The sequence below is a fragment of the Megascapheus bottae genome, chromosome 18 (genome assembly GCF_031878675.1).
Source record: "Megascapheus bottae isolate mThoBot1 chromosome 18, mThoBot2.hap1, whole genome shotgun sequence".
Taxonomy (NCBI): domain Eukaryota; kingdom Metazoa; phylum Chordata; class Mammalia; order Rodentia; family Geomyidae; genus Megascapheus; species Megascapheus bottae.
This window is the reverse complement of record NC_143526.1, coordinates 44,429,222-44,451,826: the sequence shown is the minus strand read 5'-3', so window position 1 is coordinate 44,451,826 and position 22,605 is coordinate 44,429,222. Positions and strand designations below refer to the sequence as shown.

Here is a 22,605-nt window from a genome sequence, read left to right as displayed (position 1 = left end):
TTACAGATGTTTTCTTTAACTCTGAATTTTTTTGTCACAACTTCTGTACAGCCTTTGTCTAGTTGATGCCATACTTGGATCATCTTGATATTGATTTCCTTTCACTACTTGTATCATGGGCCACTTTTTACTGTCTGCCCATGAGTGGCCATTTCTAACGGGACACTGAAGAAACCCTGCCTTCCGTTACATTTCTCTGATGTCATTTTGTCCTAGAGGGCAGTAATGGAACCCATCTCTACTCCAGTGGTCTCCCTTGCAGTGAACAACTACTAAAATCTTTTAAGCGTATCTTTTGCATTTTGGCAGCTTTTTCACTGCTTTCCAGTGACTGCTTTTTGTTTGTAATCAGTGTCTGTCCATAGAAAGGCTAGTCCAGCTTTCCTCTTGTGTTGACAAAATGCCTGCCATAAACAAGCAACTTTAAAGGAGTGTTTGGCTCACAGGTTCAGTGATTTCACCCCATTATGGTGTGATTGAGTGCCTCATGTCTTTGCAGATAGGAAGTAGAAACAGAAAGGGCCCAAGCAAGATTTAGCTCCGGGAGTCTGGAGTGTGGCTAGTGGTAGAGTGCTTGCCTAGCATTCATGAAGCCCTGGGTTTGATTCCTTGGTACCACAGACACAAAAAGCCCAAAATAGTGCTGTGGCTCAAGTGGTAGAGTGCTAGCCTTGAGAAAGCTCAGAGACAGCACCCAGTCCCTGAGTTCAAGCCCCAGGACTGGGGCAGAAAGCAAGAAAAAACCAAAAACAAAAAACAAAGCAAAAAAACCAAACATTAGCCCCAAGCAGATGCCTCCAGAGAGCCACTCCCTCCAGGCAGCCTTCCATCCCGTTCCCCCTGCCTTCCAGTTGTCTATTCAGATTTTGAATCCACTGATAAATCAAGAGCCCGGATGTAATCCACTGTGGAAATGACCTCACAGAGATGTGCTTTACTAATCTAAGCATTTCACACCTCAATCAAATTGGCAATCACGATTATCATGAAGCTACTATGGTATCACCAAATCCTCTATTTATTTATTTTGCCAGTCCTGGAGCTTGAACTTCGAACCTGAGCACTGTCCCTGGGCTTTCTCAAGGCTAGAGCTCTACCACTTGAGCCACAGCACCACTTCTGGCTTTTTTCTATGTGGTACCGAGGAATTGAACCCAGGTCTTTATGCATGCTAGGCAAGTGCCCTACCACTAGGCCAAACTCCTGGCCCCCAGATCCTCTTTTAGAGTTTCCATTTCTTTGATAAGACTTCTGGTCTTTGTACTTATTATAAATTTCTTTTCCTTATAGTCCTCAAGCATATTTATAATAGCTTTTGCTAATTCTAAAACTTGGAGTTTTTGTGGGTTTGTTTGTACTGACTGTTATTTTTCTGGAATATTGGTCATATTTTCCTAGTTCTTAATATCCACATTCTTTTTAGTGGTACTGGTATTATGCTTAGGCATTGTTTACTTTTCTGTTGTGTCTTGTCAGTAAAGCATTGTAGAAACCCTGGATTCTCTTTATTTTCTTCTGGAGTGTTGACTATATTTCGGGTGGTAGCTCTGATGTTGTTTCTGAAACTGCAGTAGGCCAAAGTTGTAAATACTTGGTTCTTTCAGGCCTCTACATGCCACTCTCCCACAAACATTACCCTCTAGCTTCACGTGCATACGTGGAGGTCTGTCAAGGATTCAGTAGGGTTTAGTCCTGGATATTGGGGCTCCCTTTGTCTCTCTCCTTCCATCCCACCATCCTTCCTTTTCTCTTCCCGCCTCTACTAGGGTTTCTGCACTCACAGCTGCTTTGGCAGGTGCGCCATGTGTGCCGGCTCTTCCAGAGCTCTAGGTGCCAGCAGAATGAGAAGTGCTATTCTCACCAGTGTGGCTCTTGTTCTCGGGTCTTGGGCTCCTCTGGGACCCTCTCCCCTCCCCACCCCCTGCCTACACGCCATTCTTGCATGCTGTGACGTGCCACTGCGTTAGGTTACCATTCATTTTTCAGCATGCTTTTCCTGATCTGGAGACATGGGACAAACCATGCTCGTGGGAAGTGGAAGAGCGCGTGCATGGCAGCCATGTGCCGTGCATGGCCTCCAGGTAGGGAGCTGGAGGCTCCCGTGCAGTGAGCCCTCATCTGACTGAACCTGGCCTCCTCCTGATCATACTGCAGAACTCAAAAGCTACTCTCCATTTATCCTTCTTGGATATTTTAGCAATGTTTGGACTTTTGCTTTGGAGTATATCTTGGTTTTGGCGGTACTGTCAGCGGGGGTATGTGTTACTAGTGACACATGTGAGGTGGGCGCTTTGGTTCTTCCAGTGACTCCTAGTTTTCTTGTTAGTCTCAGGTAATTTGCACAATAGCTTCAGTGCTGAGCCAGAGCATCGTTGAGAACCTGCTGCTCCCTCGGTTCTGAGAATTGTGCAGCCACGGGAAACTCAAGTTCGGAAGGTGGGAACGTGAGAGTTCCAAAACGGTTGAGGTTACAAAATTCCGAATCAGGCACTGGTGGCTTGCACCTGTGATCAGCTACTCGAGAGGCCAAGATCTGAGGATCGGTCCAGAGCCAGTCCAGGCAGACAGATATCCCAGACTCTTCTCCCCAGTTAACAAGCAAAACACCAGAAGTGGAAGTGTGGCTCAGCGGTGCCAGCTGTAGGAGAGGATAGTGAGCAGGGGCACAAGAGCCTGAGTTCAAGCTCTCGGACTGTGAACTTTCCAGGTCTACTTCCTCAGTGGACAGTCTAGAAGAGATTATGGACGGTGGGAGCTGTGACAGGAAAATACTTGAGCAGTGATCTGCGTGGGTACTGCCGTTAGGAAATAGAGGCCTAGAGATGTAAGTGTCAGTAAACCTGCTGCCTACATGCCACCAGCAAAGCCTTGATTACTTAAGATGCTGTATTCCAGCATCTCCTTACCTTTGCTCTACAATCCAGTGCTGGGGCTGGATTGAGTAGCGTGGTGGGTGTCAGCTGCTTTGCCTTTGCCACCCATGGATGGAAACAAGGTTTTCCATGCCATGGCAGTGCCTTAGCATGGCGCATGGCTGGGAATGGCGCCTTAGGTGCCTGACTAGGGGGGCCCTGTTTTCAAGGCTCCTCTTATTACTGCTTATCATTTGTTTAGAGAAAAAGAAAGAATAACAGGTTTGCCTTTTGCCCTTTTAAGGTGTGTGCTACATGTTTTGGTGATATTGTCCTGTCTTTGGACAGGAAGCCAACGAGAAGTATTTGGTAGGTGAAGTTTCCCAGGTCACAGTTGCTGCTGCTGCCTCCCAGGTCGGCTTTTAGGGTGTGTGCTTTCCAGTCATGCAGCTGCTTCGACATCTGAGAAGACAGCCCCCTTGTCAGAACCCCCACACGTCCCCTCTCCACGGCTCTTTCCATGAGCCTCAGAACCACAGGGGCTTTCTCTTGCTTCATAGGCCTTTCCCCAGGTGCCTTCCCAAGTACCCTTTCTGCCTCACCTCCACTCACCCTGCCCAGGCCACACCCCTCAGTCCTGGGAGCTGGTAGAAAGGAGCAGGGCTGAGGAGCCTGCCTTGTTGCAGCACAAGGGGACTTTCTGTGCAGAGACCTCCTGCACTTTCTCCCCCCACCCCCAGCCTCTGCTTGCCACTCCTCTCTGAGAGACCCACCCTACCCAGTGGACCTCTGGCCTGAGTGCTTGTGGCATGTGGCTTGTGCCAGAGGCTGTTCTCTCCTCCTCTCTCTCCTCAGCCCCATTGCCTGTTGTTAGGAGTCAGAGCACCTCTCGAGAAAGCAGGGATGGGGCGACCTTTGCTATGTGGTCTTTCTTTGCCTAATGCTCATTTGTCATATTTATTTTGACAGAATATATTATTCGTGTAGTTGGAATTTATTCTGCAAAATTATCATCTTTACATTGATTTTTAAATTTAAGTGCAGATGCTCATTCTGTTTCACTTAAGGCATAGACCATGTCAGCACAACTGTAACCAAAGAATGGCATTGAAGACACCATGAGCGCTGTCCTGTCTATATAGTGCATATGAACGCAGAGCAGCTATGGCCCTCAGGCTGACCGTCCTGCCGATGGCATGTAACCATTGTGCTGAATGCCCGCTTGTGAAGGATTTTAGGCTAATTCTTTTACTTTAGGATAGTAAAGCCAGGCCTTTTAAAAGGATAGACTTTAAGAGAAGATAGTTATCACCTCCATGTAGACACCAGTGAATATATGCTGAAGAGTATGTTTAACTCATTTCTTAATGAGAGAAATGAGCACGTTACTGCAGCTCCCTTATCCACACTTTACAATCTGGAATTGTAATGAAGGAAAGCCGAAGTAAACTTGCAGAGGACTGTAACCCTGGCCAGAAGCCAAGGTGGTGACTGATTGTCTGCTCTGCACCCTCTTTGTACTTCTGGGGACTGGAATTGTCGTGCTCCGGTCACTTATACAACTTGCTTTCTGTCAGGACAGTTGTCCCATACCTGAGAGACACAGACACCTGTGCACAACCTAATGGGAATGGATAGCCACTACGTTTTTGTCTTTTATAGTCTTTCTCAGTAGTTCATAGGAGTTATTCAACTTTTCTGGAAGGTGTTTTTTTTTTTTGTCATCCTGTTAATTTGACCAAGTCACCAAGTATAAAGTTAGATGGTGAAGTAAGTCCCTTTCTTTGGTTACACTTTGTGTTTGTTTCGGTGAACCCTCTTCTCTATGCCTTGTACCTCTGCCCTTCCCGAAGGCAGTCTAATGGCGGTGCTCTTTGTGTGATTTGCTTTGATAGGTACCAAAGTTCTCTGAGCTCTGCTTGGACAGTGTGTGGGTGATGAGGAAAGCCTGTGCCGAGTGCTTCGAGGCCATGTCCTATGACATCTCCTCTGAGGTCCCCAGGACCCAGGCCTCACCTCCCTTCATTGGGCTTGTCAGTGACCCCTGCCGATGGGTGAGTGCCAGTGTGCTGGACTGGCCAGTTAGCCTTCCCATGTCCAGGCCTCACCTCCACTCTGTCTGTGTCCTTTCAATAACTGAGGGACATAATCTGATTTAGGCCTTGTGAGGCCCAGGGGAGGCAAACACAATCTGAAAACTTGACAGCTGCAGCATTCGCAGCTCACAGGTGTCATAGAAATCAGGACAGAGAGGCTGGGTTTACCTGTGCATTAACACAGCGATGCTGCCTTCTGTGTCAATACTTTGCAAATTCTGGTATTGTTCCTGTGTGGCGGTGCTGATTTACTTATTTTCTGCTGCAAAAAGTGAATTTGGGTTGGTCTGAGATGGCAGGAAGCGTGGGTGGATATAGTTTGGGAACTGTCTGATGAAGAGCCATCCGGCTCAGCTCAGGAACACGCTGCCAGGCCGAGGCCGGGCTCACTCTCTGGGCTGTGCTCTAGGTAGACCAGGCCGCTTTTCAGTCACTTGGCCCCATCGTCTCCACCTTCGCCAACCCTTCCAAAGCCGGCCTGGATGTTGGAGAGGGGGGCACTCTCAGAATCTACCCCCCATGCCCCGTGCTGAGACATGGAGGTGGATGTCGCCCTGACCCACCCAGGCCCAGCAGTTGTGGCAATGACTCTTCAGCCAGGTAACTGCCAGGACCTCCAGTTTCACCTTGAGCATCCATGTAGAATTCCAGCAATTATCTTGTCTCAAGTTTTAGTAATAGTGACCTTCTGGGCAAGATGGAATATTAGAGGTTTAATTATGTAAAGAAGCAAAAAGTAATTGCAATAATGATTTTGAAACATGACTACTGAGTTATAAATAATGAAGCTACCGTGTCTCCTAAATTTAGATAAAATATTCATTGAGAGTAGTGATTAAATAACCTATAAAGAAAATTTTCTCATTCTTTTTTGATTAATGAAATTCTTTGGATAATTTACATAGAGAAAAATGCGAAAACTCATGAATGTACTTAGCAACATAGAATGTTCTGTGACCACTGTGTGTGGGCCCTGCAATGTTCTGTGACCACTGTGTGTGGGCCCTGCAATGTTCTGTGACCACTGTGTGTGGGCCCTGCAATGTTCTGTGACTACTGTGTGTGGGCCCTGCAATGTTCTGTGACCACTGTGTGTGGGCCTGCAATGTTTTCTAGTGTGACAGTTCATCTTGGGCTTCCATGTCATTCCTCAGAGGATGATCGCCAGGCAATTTGAGGTCGCTTATCAGTGTCTCTCCAAGTTAATCTTAGGAGTGTGCAAGTGGACAGTTTGCCTTTGATAATGTAGATTCTCTGAGTTTCTCTCGAGGGTAGGCCCTGAGCTGCACCTCCCTCGTCCGGCTGCTCAGGGGTGTGGGTGCCAGCTATTCTGCATGTGTGCATCGGTGAGGTCTCCTCACTGGAGGTGTCTGTGTAGCAACCAGGACATTCACCACTTGGTACTAGAGAAGGATTGGCTTGGCTGTCCTGGTTAAAGGGCTGACGGGATGTCTGATTGGTCCATGAGGTCTTAATCTGACACTGGAAGACATGAAGGATGGCATCAGGCTGGAGGGAAGAGGACTTGGGAGGAGACTGTAAGTGCCAGCTTCACCAAGTAGTTACTTCCAGTTTGCTACAGGGCCCTTCCCTCTGTTTACCTCAGCTCCACAAAGCTTCTGCCGACAGAGCCAGGTCCACTCACGGAATGGACCTCAACCGAAAGCGGTCTTTCCCCGCATGCCAGTAACTCAAAAGACCTAGCAGAAAACCCAGTGGAAAGCCCTGCTTCTGCTGAAGTTGAGCTGCTCAGGAAGCTCCCAGACATGAATGATTTCTGGGTCAGAGTCCCTGCTGGACCAGATCCCCAAGCAGGCCCCAGGAGGTCAGCAGATGTGTTCAGTAATGTCCTGTACTGTTGAACCCCTCTGCCTAACATTAAGCAAGGACAGGGAGCTGCTTCTGAGCGAGGCTGGGCCTTAGGAAACAGCCTGTGGCAGACCTGAGGCTGTGGGCAACAGTTGTGTGGCCAAGAGTGAGATTCAGAAAGTCCTGGATAGCCTGCAGGGGCAGACGAGTGACTCGGGTGGTCAGGGTAACTTCCTTGCCATTAAAGAGGAAACGGGGTGTTTCTGAGTCGTGTCTCTCCTTCCTCCTTGGGCCAGCATACTGGTGTTTGCATACATGCCTGTGCGTTTTTGTGTGGCCCACATGGCAAGGAAGACAGGTTTGGTCTCACCAAGCCAGGGCCGCTGTGCACCTCCAGGCAGGCCCTGTATGGTGCATGAAGTCGGTCCTGATGGAATAGGGGCCCTGGCCTGGCATGTCCGTGGCAGTGGAAGATTGATTAGCTCCAGAAACACTGACGTCACTCCTGTACCTAATGCCCCTTCTGGCTCCGAGCAGCTAAGGCTAGTGCTCCTTTTGAAGCCTATTAACTACTCAGCCGTTTGCTAAGCTCCAAGGCCCTCACAGCGCCAGGAAAAGCACAGGCTCTCCTTTGGGGTGTTTTTCATTTGATGACTAGCGCTCCCACTGAGGACCTGATCTGGGGGGAGCCTGACCCTGCAATCCATATCCATTATCACGACTCTTCTCTCGCTAAACAGCACTGTATTTGTATTCTTCCCTGAGTTAGAGAAATTGGGGAAAAAAAAACCAAAACCAAAAAGACAACAACAACAACAAAAAAAACATGCTTGCTGTTGCTGGGCAAAGATTTGGGAAGAGAAATGTGAAGATGCAGTTAGCCCTATGCTTTTTCTTTGTCCTTATGTTTATGAGTAAAGTAAAATGAAATCAGTTTGCCTCAGGAATGAGCGTACTTTTTTTAATGTAGTACTTCTAGTAGCTCTGGACAGAGGTCTATGGGGGAGAACTGTGTTACTGAAGCTGTCCTTATTCCCAGCGCCAGGCCCTGAGCTGCAGACCAGCTGGGCAGCAGAAACAGGTCCTTGGGGTCTGGTTGAGGGGGTCGCAGCCCTCTGTGGGGTTGGCTGAGGAGGGGACTAACAAGCTGCCCAAGGTGGTTGGGCCTCCAGACACAGAGAACATTTGGGGAGAAGCCCCTAGAGATGGTTCTTCCAGCACCCTGGAGCCAGGGCTCCAGAGTTGTGTGCCTCTCCACATACTAAATATCTTTGTGAGGAAGGATTAATGTCTGGCTTTGTAACCCCTGGAAGATTGAGAACAGATCACACTTCTTATTGGTGAAGGCCCAGTAGGCTGGTGGGCCTTGCCTGGACACCGTGGGAAGCCAGCTACAGGCTCTCCACATGCTAACGGTGGTCAGGGTCTACTGAATGTCATTAGTAGACATAGAACACTGGAGGTAGTGTGTGTGTGTGTCATGAGGGCGGAGCTACAGTTTGCTTTATTTATTCATTCATTCATTTATTTATTTATTTATTTATTTTGCCAGTTGTGGGGCTTGAACTCATGGCCTGAGCACTGTCCTTAGACTTTTTTTTTCTCAAAGCTAAAGCTCTACCAATTGAGCCAGAGCACTACTTCCAGCTTTTTTCTATGTATGTGGTACCGAGGAATCAAGCCCAGGTCTTCTTGCATGCTAGGCAAGTACTCTACCACCAGGCCATACTCCCGGCCCCGACAGCTTTATTTTTATAGAAAGCCTTGGAGCCATGTGTCCTTTATGGGAGGGGAACTTACTCCAGGGACCCAAGGTTGGACTCGGCCTATCATATCCTTCCTCACCTGTGTACATGCGTGTGCGTGGGGGGTAGGTGGGAAGAGGTGGCGAATGAGGAGCCAGACTTCCAGACCCCTGTCCTGTAACATCATGGGGCCTCCGTGAAAAATGATGGAATCAAACTGTTAATTTGTTTTGGAGGCTTCAGGAGTTCAGCTGTGCTGTTCGGTGCGTGGCTGGCACTCAGTTGGAATGGTTACCATTAATGGCCCAGCATCACACCTCGCTGAGAACTCATTTTGAGATCAAAAACCAGTTACCGTGTCGTCTTCGACTTGCAGGGAGCAGGTGTGTGAGGCAGTGCGGGGCTCTGGGCTGGACACACACACAGTGCACACCTCTAGCAGCCACATGAAGTGATTGAAATTCTGGAAACTTCTCTTCCTGCAGCTCAGGTTCAGGCTTGACTCCATGAATGAGCCTAAACGCAGACCCTCAGAAGGTCCGAATGAAGCGTCCACGCCCACTCCCCGCTCTGCCTCCGACAGTCAGGCCCTTCTGTGGGCCCCATCGTGCAAGATCCGGCTCCTAGCAGCCAGGATGCACCAGACCACAGTGAGCGTGTGCCCTGCCCTCGGCGTCTCTTATTAACACATCTCTCCAGAGAAGATAAATGGCGAATTTCATCTCCTTCTTAAGGTCATGTTTTGGATAACTAGACAACCGATCAATCAGGTGATTGATAACCCCGATTCTCTTCTGTGGAAACGGGGTGGGGGCCAGAAAGCACCTCCCCTTCCTCAAAAATGACAAGAACTCGTTCTTCAGGGGGGATTAACAACATAAGTGCACTGTCTCTGCTAACAGTCTTGTACATCTTTTAAGAACCATGGCACATGAATCCATGCAATTCTTACAATCAGAAGTTGACAGGGCCTTGGCCAGCAATCCTTTCTCCAGCCCTTGGTCTGTGGAAGACCTGTAGCTCACCACAGCCCCAGGACTGGTCTGGCATACTGCTTCTTGGATGGATTCTGAAAACCCAGCCTTGCTCACTGTTCTCCTGTGATCTACAGCCAGCCTCCCTGAGGCCTGGCCTGAGGTTGAGTGGGGAGCCTGTGTACCCTCTGTCTGATTTATTTTCCTTCCTTTCCTTTCCTTTCCTTTCTTTTCCTTTCCTTTCCTTTCTTCCTTCCTTCGTTCCTTCCTTCCTTCTTGTTTTTGCTGGTCCTGAGGCTTGAACTCAGGGCCTGGGCACTGCCCTTGGGCACTTTTTCCTCAAGGCTAGAGCTCTGTCACTTGAGCCATAGCACCACTTCTGGCTTTTTCTGTGTATGTGGTACCTAGGAATTGAACTCAGGGCTTTGTGCATGCTAGGCCAGCACTCTACCACTAGGCTCTGCTCCCAGTCCCTCTGTCTGATTTCTCTAGATGCTTTCTAGCCTTCATTGTTTCTGGGGCTCTTATGAACCCCTAATCCGATTACTGGTGAGTGGTCATGTAGTTGACAATCCCCAGTTCTTGGTATCTCCAACAAAGAAGTGAATGAGGACACACACACACAAATATAAAATGCCAAAGAGCAAGGACAGTGAGAGGAAGAGAGAGGAGAGGAGAGGAAGAGGGAGAAGGACAGAGACAGAGACAGCATACTGTTGAGAGAAATGGTGGCCTCAGCTAGATGACCAAAGAGCCAGGGGCACATTTCCCACTCCCATCAGGAAATGGGAATTACAGAGTCCAAAAAGGGCACTGAAGCCTTCTGCCTTTAACCTACTGCTGGGAAAGTATCTAACAATCCCCTCACTCTTACCAATGCCTAAAGCCAGTCAAGATAGGTATTGCTTAGGATTCTAAAGCATGAAGTCTCCAGGCTTTCCCTAAATGGAGGACTTGAGCTTTAGGGCTTTCCTTCCTTAGATATGTCTCTTACCCACTCTCAGAGAGTTGCCAGGTTTTGGAGTTCAGAGAGAGGAGGGTTTTAGATAGCCAGCTCCCCTTAGTGCTTGACCTTGTAACCTCGTTTCAAAGGAGGGAAGCTGGACTGTGTTAATAGTTACTTCTTCGTTCCGAAGGCTGAGTCTGGCTCCTTTTTATATTCAGAGTCTTATATAATTTCCCCATTGGCCTCACCCATCTCTGGGTTCTGAGTGGGGAGGGGAACTCCTGGTGTCTCCTAGGGGACAGTTCAGCACACCTCCCCTGAGGCTGACCTGCTATTCTGCTCTGCCTGCACTTGCACCCCTTTGGTAGGGTGACAGCAGAGGGTCTCACCAGGAGGACTTTGAGCAGGAAAGCCTTCCTTGTCAGTGTGGGCTGTGAAGGCAGGCTCTTCACACTCATCTTTCTGGACCAGTTGTCAGTTGTTTGTTTAGCAAACATTAATTGTGGAAGGGAGGCTTCATTACAATATTTCCACGCATGCATACTGTGTACCCTGATCAAACTCACAGTAGTGACAGTTTACATGTGTCACCATAGGCCTACTCCCGTCAAGCAAAAATTAGAAATACACGATGTGTAGGAGTTACTTTAGGTTATCTCTGATGGGTGAGAGGAAAGGGGCTCTCCTGTTTCACATTTCACAGAAATCAGGTGTGTAATGTACAGAGGTGAGGTTCGTTGACTTCTGGGGGAAGGAGGTGATCTTTGGGCTTCTTCATCAGACCAAAGCACAAACAAAGAAGCAGCATCCTCCAGCTGTTGGTTGGGACTGGAAAGGCTTGTGTGCTCCTGCACCTTAGTTTAGACCTTGTAGATTGCAGCTTGGCCACAAGGTTCTACTGGGGTCAACCAGGGACTTCCAGTTGTAAGAGCAGGAAGAAGAAGCAGCAGAAACTCAAGGCGTGATAATGAGGACAGCACTCGGCAGAGTGGATGGTGGGAAGTGGTGCTATGTTGGAGGCCCTGCTGCTTCCTCAGGCACTGGGTCAGCCTTGTACCCAGAGCCAGGGAAGCTCTTTGTGCTTTTGGGTGTGCTACATGGGGTTGCTGGGCCATGGTGGGTTTAGGCAGCCTCTGGCCTCCGCCCAAGGGCCATTAGAAAGGCAGCTAGGTGTTGGCTTCAAGCTTGACCTGTCCCCTGAAGAAAGGGCTATGCTAACAGTTGCATTAAAGACTTGGAATAAAGTAAGTTCCTAAAATGATACTACGATTCCAGTCACACATCTTGGCAGCATATACACCAGAATTTATGAACTTGGAGAAAGTGAAGTTGTCATTTCTCACTCTAAAATAGTTGTGTTCTCTCATCCATTCTGCTAAACAGTGCATTGCAGAGAAAACCTTGGATGCGAAGGTTCTGGTAGCATGGTCAGAGCAAAGGCATCATCTCTTGGTATATGAATCGACTTTTCCCAGACCCTATATTGAACTGATTTGTCAGAATCCATTAAGCTGGTAGACAGTATGACATTTCAAGTGCAAGTTGGAAATCCACGTTATGGTTGAAGGAGAAGGTCAGGTCCATCTCAGTTAATGTTAATCAATGATCAGAGACCAATATGTCACCAGTGAACGTTCTTGCTCATTTTAATTGTTAACCTAATGTAAAGGTTCATCATCAAACATTAGGAGTGTTTGTGCTTATGAAACTTGAGGACAGTTTACCCAGTAAGCACTCTCCACATCGGCCCCTGGCCTCGCTCCCCAGCTTCTGTCCAAGGCGGCTGTCCTGTAGCCTCTGCAGAAAAGCTGCACCAGGGTAATGGAGAGCTTGCAGACTGGGTGGTGGGGGCCACGTTGCTGTTTCTTAGTAACTTTCATGTGAACCTTGCTTTTTATGTTTATCTGTTTATTGTAAAGGCCTCAACAATCGTGGAGTCAAAATGCACGAAAGCTGTTTTCCCGGACACATGGGCAGCCGTGCCGTGTGATGCCACACGTCACCGCACATGTAGTCTTTGCCACGTGGGCAGACGACACTGGCCTGGTTGGCGAGGTCTCCACGTGCGTTGGTAACTTATCAACTCTGTAGTGTCCAGGCAACCTGCGGAACAGAGCCAGTGGCCATTTGGAGATTGAGCAGAGATGTGAACCCACAACCCCGAAGGAGAATAAATTTAAATTGCAGGTTTGTTCATTGAACAAAAAGGGGAAAATGCACCTCATGCATATATATATATATATATATATATGTTTGTTTGTTTGTTTTTGTTGGTTGTGGGGCTTTATATGTTTTTTTTAAAGCTTACATTCAAGGATAGCCAAATATTTTTTTCTGTTGATATTAACCAGTATTTCCTGTCTAGCTCCATATATTGCTTAATGTCTTCTGAACAATCAAGATTGATTGATTGATTGATTGGTTTAGTGATGCTAGAGATTGCGCTCAGAGTCTCGTGCTTGCTAGCTAGGTGCTTTACCACTTGAGCCATACCTTTAGTCCCTTGGTTTTTAGTTTTCCAAAAAAGTTCCTGTGCTTTCCCTTAGTTAGATTCGAACTGGCATTCTCTTGCCTCCACTTCTTGCGTGCCTGGTGTGAGCTCCTGTGTCTGGTCTGTTTTTAGATAAGCTCTCCTTAATGCTGGAGCCGCCACAGAGCTACGGTCACCCTGAGCAGCTGGAATTACAAGGGGCACCACCACACTGGGTCCTTAGGGTTGTCTTGCTAGTAAAGGTAATCAGCATAAGAAAAAAAATACTGTTATCTAGCATTGATGTTTAGTGTCTGTTTATAGGAGTCATTTTGCATTTTTGTGTGACAGGTTTATTTCTTCAGTTGTGTTTCATTTGTTATAGCCTATGGGTCTGCCTCTTGTGCCATGTAGTGTCTTGTAGTGTTTAAAGTCACTGTGACACACTTCACTTGAGAAAAACCTACACTGGTGATGTCAGAGGCCTTCCATCAGGTGGAAAAAGTTAAGTAAATGATTTTTTGTATGTGCATATATTCCAGTACTGGAGCTTGAATTCAGGTCCTGGGCATTGTCCATTAGCTCTTGTACTCAAGGCTGGCACTCAACTATGGGAGCCACAGCATTACTTCCAGCTTTTTTTGGTGGGTCATCAGAGATAGGAGTCTCAGGGACTGTGCTGCTTGGGCTGGCTTTGAACCATAATCCTCAGCTCTCAGCTTCCCGAGTAGCTATGATTATAGGTATGAGCCACCGGCGCCTGCCTTGTAAATGATTTTTTTTTTTAAATCTAGACTCTTGAGAAGAGATGAATGCACTGGCTGTTAGCAGCCAGGCTGCCAGCCTGCACATGCTGCTGCCCATTCCACTTTCCAGGGTCCAGACACACCAGTCTGACAAAGAGGTCCCATGGGCAGGGCCTTAACAAATTCTGTCAGCATTGAAACCCCTCGCCCTGGAGAAAACCAGCCTACCACTCCCAAGCCCTTTGTCCTCAGATTTCTGCTTTGCTGTTCTCTCCTTCCATTCCCAGGTCTGCCCTGCAAGCATAATGGCTTCCTTCTCCCATCCTTCGGACACCGTCTCTCAACCTCTGCTCGACCAGTTTGTGTCTATGACTGACCCAGCTCGGGCCTAGACTGTTGATACAGACATAACCAAGCACTGTGCCTGCCACCTCCCGGGGGTGGCCCTCTTGCTGGGCAGGCAGAATTGGCACTGCCTGAAAGATACATACGAAACGCTGGCTGCCGATGTCCAGGTAAAGGAAGCCTCTAATAGGCACATGCAGATGGGGTAGGGGCATCTCATTAGGAGGCACGGAGAGGCTGCAGCAAGGCCCAGGACCCAAGCTGCATGTAGATAGGAATCGGAGCCCTTACTGGTCTCGGCTCCAATGAGGCTCTAAGTGGCTGATGCCTGGAAGCATTTGTTTTGCTTCAGAAATGCCACCTAAGATGTTGGGGACATTGAGTGCCACTGCTCACTGTGCTGGCGTGTCTGCTCTGCACCCCCAGTGGAAGTCCATCGGACCCTCGTCTCCTCCGGCCACGAGCTGGCTGTCATTGTTGAGGACCAGCGGACAGCAGCGGACTTGGTGCCTGTCTTCAGTGGGTTTCTAAAGGATCTGGATGAAGGGGGCATGAGAGTGCTTAAGCATCTGTGTGCTTTTTTGAAGGTAGGAAAGAGTTAAAAACAAATGCCATGCTCTCCTCCGTGTCAGTCTTGCGGTGCGGTGCTGCCAGTGCCGCAGTCAGGCCTCCTTCAGCACACTGCAGCATCCGCGCGGGGTTGCTGCATCAACAGGAAACATTTGCCCATACTGCAGAGTGTGGTGGGGTGAGGGAGGTGGCCCGCCCTGTACAGGAAAAGAAACCGAGGCCCAGAAGTCACCCGGGGAAAGAGCCTTGGCTGAAATCCGGTCTCAGTTCCACATGAAGGGCTTTTTTTCTACAAGAGGTTGCTGCTTTTCTCGGCTTTTCTCCCCTCCCCACAAAAAAGGATAAAGGATGAGTATAAAACTAAGACCTAGCCCACCTACATAAGCGACGAGCCTGCTCCTGCTTCCCTCAGGGCTTCACCACGCAGCCTCCACTGGTACAGAGCAGGCTCGGCCCCAAGGCTCGGCCATGTTGTCTTCCGTAGGTGGAAATTATACAAGGAAGAAGTCCCAGGGGCCTCCAGAATACACCGACACACACACACACACACGAGAGCAAGACAGCCACCTGGGGGCCATCCAGCAGACCCCAGGGCTAGAGGCAGTGCAGAGCCTGACAGGATACACAGGCAACCTGAAACAAAAGGAAGAGGGGCATCTGAGTCGTTGTGATGCTGTGTTTTGTTCATGTATACATTCTCCCCTTCCCCAATAGTTGCTCCATGAAGACAAGAGAAGAGAATATCTTTACCAGCTTCGAGAATTCGTAGTGACTGACAACAGAAGGAACTGGAGATTTCAGTATGAACTAGCCGAGTAAGTACAACCTATCCAAGGTGTGAGTGGCAGACCAGGAGTCATCCTTCATTTTCCTACCTATAATTGATTCCTAAGCCAGCAGTGATAGTGTTCTTTTGGATAAAGAGAGTGTGTTTTTATTAAGGTATAAAGTGAATTCTAAAGCTCTAGGTTACAAATACCGTGGCCTCTGGGGAGACATTTGTCTCCACAGGAAGACTCTGCGGCCGAAGTGCTCTGCTGTTCTATAGGCAATTTATTTGAACCAAATAAAAGATGAATCACCCACTCTTCAATATTTTCCTATTAATCGGAGCCGGCTTTCAGAGCTTTCTCGAACATTCTGAGTGCAGTTCCTTCTGTAAGGTCCATTCTGCCTGTGTACTTTCTCTTCTAGGGGAAACCAGGTGGTAGGGAGAAATCTGAAAAGGTCTCAGCCAGATGAGACGATTATTAAATAAAAATATTCCCCAAGGCTCATATCTGTACATCATCCATGTGCAAAGGTGTCATTCAGTTCCATTTTGTGCTGGCAAAAACAATGTTGGAGGTTTTAGTGGTTCTGAAAGAGAGAGAATGTATTTTAAATGGCCCTTTCCCGGGGTATGTAATGCACTTTCCTGACACAGAGCAGATTTGTTTGTGGTGTTTCTCGGGGTTTTGTTTCCACCTGGTTGAGATTCATTTCCGTATCTTTAGTTTTCATTTTTCTTATCCGCAACCAAAAATCTCCAATAATTGTCTTCCCCAAAGAAATTCATCAGGCTTTTGCAGCTATTCAGGATATGATTTGGCTGATGCCAGGGGCAGACTGAAGATTTTCTCTTTGCTGTGAGCTTTAATCATTATGCTTAATTTGAGGGATTGAGGTTTAGTCATTATGCCCTGTTCTCTGCCCACTCCTGCAGGAGGATGGAGAAAAACAGGCCCCGGTTTTCCACGACTGCCTCGCGCCCTCTGTCGGCGGCGCGCGGAGCGGCGGGCGGCTCGGCGCTCGGGGACCGGGACCGGGCTTCGCGCTTGCCGGGCCGGGCCGGGCCGGGCCGGGCCGGGCCGGGCCCCGGTCCTCGCGCTGATCCCGCCGATCGCCGGTCCGATCTCGGCGGCGGCGGGCGCGCTATCTGCCATCTGCCATCGCGGGCCGCGCGCTCTCCGGAGCCGGGCGCGATAAGCATCCCCGGCCGGGCGGCGAAGTCGCCGCTCGCTCGCCTTCCCCGCGCGCGAAGCCGCCGCGGGGCCGCAGTCCCCACCATCTCCTTTTCATTTCCTCCAGCCGCGCCCCGCGCGCGTGTGCATCCCGCCCGCCGCCCCGCGGGCCGCGGCCCCGTGTGTTTCCGCGCCGCCCGGAGCGCGGCCGTTTCTCCGCAAGCGGGCGCCGGGCGGCGCCTGGCGGCGGAGCCGGCGCGGGCCGAGCAGAGCCGGGCGGAGCCGCCGGGCGGGCGCCGGGCGGCGCCTGGCGGCAGAACCGGGGCACCGCCGGGCACCGCCGTGCGGGCGCGGGGCACCACGCCGCCGCCGCCCCTCTTCGGGCGACCGCGCGCCCGGCGGTGTTTGTTTCGTGTGAGGTCCCGCGTGCTCCCCGGAGCCCGGGCGGCGCGTGCGAGGCCGAGCGCCGGCGGCCGCCCCGCGCCCCGCGCCCCGCGCCGACGGAGCCGAGCACCGAAGTGCGTGCGTTCTGGTCCCTGCAGGCAGCGGGCCCTGCTTGCGGAGCTGCGCAGCCCCGCCATGTTCACAGCTACCTGATGCACAGCGCCGTGCAGGTAGTTGTGCGCAGTTTCCCGGGCTCGCAAGGCCGCCCGCCGCCCGCCCGCCACCGGCCCCGGCCACCACCGGCCACGGCCACCACCGGCCCCGGCCCCGGCGCGCCTCCTCCCGGCGCTGCCCGCCGCGCAGCCCTGCCCTCGGAAAGCAGGAGACCTGTTACAGCTCGGCCAGCGTGCAGGGGATGGAAACTGCACATCGGTCATTTCCTGCGTGAAACCCTTTAATAGCTTCTTTTTAATCCTGCACAGCTTGGTTCTGTGGAATAGTGTTTACCGAGACAGACTGCACTGCAGAAAATCCAGTCTTGATTTTTTTCCCCCGGCTCATACCGGCTGAACATTGACAGAGACGATCTCATGTGAAAACTAATTTTTTTAAGATCCTCAGAAGATATTAAAATTATAAAAACGACATGCTCCGAACAAGAATGATTTACTTAGCAAGAGGGAATGTTCTTAAATTTGGAACCTTCAGTTTAATTATGCATTTATATTTATCTCCTGCCGGTACTTTCTTAATTCCTTTTTTTTTCTTCTCCTTTTTTCTTTTTTTCTTTTTTGGTTTGGGGTCTTTTTTGTTTGTTTATTTTGTTTATTTTGTTTTTTGTGCTTTTTGGTGTTTATTTTTGTTTGTTTTTTTGGTTTTTGTGTGTGTGTCAGTCCTGGCTTCAGTGAAAGCCTGGGGCGCTCTCCCTGGATTTTTTTTTTATTTATTTATTTCCACCCTTTGAGCCACAGCTCCATTTTTGTCCCCCCCTTTTTTTTGGTGGGGGGTTAATTGGAAATAAGAATCTCAGAGACTTTCCTGTCTCCACTGGTTTTAAACAATGGTCCTCAGGCATCAGTCTCCTGAGTAGGTAGGATCATAGGCACAAACCACCGGTGCCTGGCTCTAATTTCATTTTTAATGAAGAGCATTATGTTGTTTACTGTGTGTCCGTGTCTCCATAAATTGGAACATCTTTTCCCTTTTGCGTTCTGAGATTACTGTGACCAGAATGACTTGCTCTTGGGAAGTGGCAGAGCACATGAGAATGTCTGGCCAGCCGACCGGTCCTCGGCTGGCCAGAGTCAACCAGAGCCCTGCTGTTTCCCCAGGTTGCAGCCATGCTGCACAAGTTCTGCTGGCACAAGGAGGCTCCCCTCGGCTTGCACTGCATCCAGGAGCTGGTGCTGTACTTCGGACATTGCGTCAAGTGGTTTGGGAGGCAGGCCTTCACTCTCATCTGCCAGGTTAGGAGACCACCACCGGAGAAGGGTGCCTGCCCTGCCCTTCCAGGCCCTGCCGAGCCCTCCTTCACACCCCACACCCAGACCATGCCCAGCCCTTCCCTGGGCTGTCTTCTTCCTGCCCAGCTCTACTACCAGGACTGTAGCCTGCTCCTGCAGTCTCTTGCCCCACAGCCCTCTCTGCAGTTGTGCCTTGCACCACATCCGTCTTCACAGGGGTAAAGGAGGATTTTTGGTGCCCCCCTTCCCCGCAGAGTCTCATCCCTACTGTGTGATAGCAGACCAAAGCCAGGGTTGGGCCCTACTGGACCTCACTCCTCTAGCCCTTTTTCAGCCTCTAACCTCCACAGCCAGAGGACTCGCGAGCGCCCCCTGTTGGGACCCTGGGGGTATGACTGGACATTTTACAGCAGAGCAGCCTTTTTGAAGAAGCATGAATCAGGAAAGCAGAAAGTCAAGGGTTTCTGCCCTTGTTTTTCAATTCTTTAAGGTTTGGAAAAAACTGTAAGAATTAAAAGTGCACTGACAAACGTTCAAGAAAAATCCGTGAGGCATGTTTGGTGGTCATTCTCAATAACTGTGCAAAATTCTCACAAGAACACAAACCAGAGGAAGGGGGGCCCAGAAGCCCCGCACTGCCGCAACCCGGGGCCCAGCTACCACTGCCTCCACACTGCCTGGGGAGGCGTCTGCAGTGGTCAGGGTTGACCTGCAGTCAGACCAGCGAGGCGAGGGCCAAGCCTGTGTCTGCCTGTCAGTGTGCCTTCCTGCTGGGGTGCCATGGGTGCCTTTCCTCCAGCTGTGGTTGGTGAGGGTGCCAGTGGCTCAGGGCTGTCGTGGTGTGTGCCACACACCCGTGGACACCCCCTGGCACCTGTCCTGCAGTGGGAATAGCCACGGGACACAGCATACACGCAGGCATGGTCCTCGGCTCACCACGAAGATGGAGTAGATGTGACTCCTGTACATGAAGAAGTAGCTGGCAGCTGGTAACCACGACAGTGCTTGTTGTGTGCACTGCTCCTCATGGCAGTGCGCACTGCCCAGTGCTCTTCACTGCAGTGCTCACTGCGCAGTGCTCCCCGATGCAGTGCTCACTGCTCACAGTACTTATTCCCTGCAATACAAGATACCTCAGTCCACACCACCAATTATGCTGACCAGCCAGGGAGCTACACCTTGACCAAGTTCACTTGTGCTTCAGACTGTCTGGCTTCAAACCCCCATGTACCCCTCGGATCTCACGCACCTGTCCCCCATTACGGTGGAGTGAATCAGTTTGTAGCCCAGCCAAGCCCAGAGCTTGCACATAGCAAGCATCCCCCAGATGTGCTGATTCCAAAGTGGCTTCTTTGGGATTCCAGAAGTGTGTGTGTGTGTGTAGAAGACGTGAAGGTCACTTGTGGGCTGTGGTGGTCCTGTCTGTGGTGCTCAAGGAGTGTATCCCTGTGGACCAGTTCGTGGAGCACTTGCTTCCCAGCCTTCTGAGCCTCGTGTCAAACCCTGTGCCCAACATGAGGCTTCTGCTGGCCAAGGCCCTGCAACACACCCTCCAGGAGAAGGGTATATGTGGCACTCAGCACCCTCTACACTTCCCAGAACCACCCGCGAGCCTCTGGCTCACCAGGGCAGGTTACAGGGCAGCACGTTGGGCCTTTAGTCTATGAATCAACATTCCAACTTTAGTGCACAATGTTCTTTATGTATAAAATGACACAGAAGTTGGATGTAACTTGATCTGTGTGTAATAAAAGTGTAAAATATAAAATACCTCCTGTCTTTCCAGCAAGAAGAGAAACTCCCTAACTTTTGAGTTAGGAAAATAATTAGGGAAGAAGCAGACTATGCCTCAGCTGCTATTGAATTGAAAATTTTATTATTTTATAGCCAGCAAATCTGACCTAGCTAGTTATTATCAACTGGAATGAGGTGTTATAGAAGCTGTACCTCTCTTGGATGGCTTGATGCAGAAAGCTTCCGCTCTTCCATGTGTCTCTACATGGAAGTCTCATTGTTGTAGGAAGAATAGAATATTACAAAAGTCTAATGTTTTAAGTAGGCCTATTAAATATCTTTTGATGGCACTTTATTTTGCAAAGGATGGTGTAGGGCTATTCTGTGAGACATGGTTTGCTGCCATGTAGTGCCTGACATGGTGTTAAGTCAGCAAGACTACAGGGTGTTTGGGAACACAGTTCATGGCACATGTGATTCAAACTTTGTTTTCGTCTTAGCTTATTTTAGAAATGCCAGAAACCCTCATCTTGAAGTCGTTGAAGCAACCGTCTTGGCTTTGCAATCTGATCAGGACCAAGATGTTTCCTTCTTTGCCACCCTAGAACCAAAGGGGAAGAATATTCTAGACTCTCCTGCATCAGTCAAGCAGAACTAGCTCCTTTGTGGTGCACTGACTGTGATGTGGACAGTTGCACGCAAAGGCACACATGGCTTGTCAACGGAAGGAGGGCTGGCTGCACCATGCCAGTGGAAGCAGAAGCCTGTACTTACCTGGGGCCCGCTCAGAAGGCCATCTTCTTTTCTGACACACAGCCTACAACCAGAACTCCATTTGGGGCCTATTTCAGGCAGTTGTTTGGCATTCTACTTCTCCACCCCTGTAGATTTGGGCTCAGGCAGCTGGCGCCCCGGGCCTCCACACCAGCAGACTGTTGCCAGCAATTTGCATCTCTCTGATAGACTTTTATTTAACATTCCCTCTGGCCAATAAAGTCATAAATTTATTAGAAGCTTATGTAAGTCTTTCATAGGCCTGCATATTTTCTTGTGCTTTTCTATAAAATATAGTTTATTTTTTATTTTTAACTGAAATATTGTACATATGTAAATAACTCTTGACAGGAAGAAAATCTATGAATGGACTGTTAGCTTCCCACAAGCAAGTTGAATAAATACATCATTTAAATTTATGTTCCACTTGAGTTACTGCAAATAGAGCTCCATTTGTTTACTTTTGAAAGCTGTGATAGTTCAAAGACATCTAAAGAATGATTTATGGCAGCCCTTCTGATACTGTACTTCTGGAACTTTCCCTTAGGCCCTTGGGCTTTCCCTTACAAAAATCCGTCCCTAAGAAGTGTTCTGGTCTTTGACAGGGAGAAGGCTGCTGGATTTGCCCTATTTTAAGACGAGGGAGGAAGGTTGGTAGGTGAATGGTATGGGTACTGACTTTGTTTTTAGTCCTTGCCTGGAGAAACTTGCTTTCACAATGTTTTAACTCTTTTTATTGCTTACAAAGTGAGATTATCCTCTTGTTCAAATCTGTTATGTAGCAACAACTAAGACTACTCAGCTGAAATTTTATGTTTTATGCAGAGCTTAATTTTCCATTAAGGAAAGAGGGAGCTTCAGCTTGTGATGTGAGGTACAGAATTTACATGTGGAATCACAGGCTTTTGTAAAGATTCCAAGACTAGTAAATTACCCAACCTTCACAATTTGTGTAAATGGTCAAATTACCTAACAATATGAATGCCTCTCCAATGGAAAGTGTTCTTTGTTTTTGTTTTGCCAGACCCTGCACTGTCTTTTGAGCTTTCTTAAGGCTAGAGCTCTATCACTTGAGCCACAGCACCACTTCCGTTTTTTTCTGTGTATGTCGTACACCCAGGAATCGAACCCAGAGTTTCACCATGCTAGGCAAGCACTCTACCAGTAGGCCATGCTGCTGGGCCTGTGGTTTTGTTTTTTATTTTTTTATCTTTTTTAATTAAAGAATTTATTAACATTGATTTTTACATCATATTTCAAATGACGTCTTTAACAGACAGGTATTCAAGAAGGGAATCTCCATCTACCACCACTGGGCCTGTGGTTTCGTTTTTAATGACTGACTTCTCGTTTTCTTCTTCTTGCAGCAGTTGAGGGTTGTGTCCCGTGGGCCGCCGCCTGCTCTTCTGGACTGCTCTGTCTGCCTTGGGCCCCGCTGGGAGTCCGCACGGTGGACCGGAAGGGCCTTGGTGGCTTCCTGGAGGCCACTGGTGGCTGGGGCGCCGGGAAGGCCGGCTTTCCCCGCGGACAGGGCGGGGGCGCGGTCACTTCAAGTGGGTGGGTCGAATCCAACTTCACAAATCTGTTTCCCCGAGCGCTGCTGCCCGCCTGCCAGGCTCAAGACGGGCGTTCACGCTGCCCGCCCCGCCCAGCTGCCCAGAGCCCCAGCCCACGCGAGCCTCCAGCTGCGCTCGAGACTCACGTGTGCACACGTGGAGGAAAGAGCGTGCGGAGCACCCGAGAACTCTCCGACG

General features: G+C 49.4%; 1 pseudogene; it reads left to right on the top strand.

The window, feature by feature from the left end:
* Nucleotides 1–21,341, top strand: part of LOC150050649 (serine/threonine-protein phosphatase 4 regulatory subunit 1-like) — a 55,453-nt pseudogene extending 34,112 nt beyond the window's left edge.
* The last annotated feature ends 1,264 nt before the right edge of the window (nt 21,342–22,605 follow it).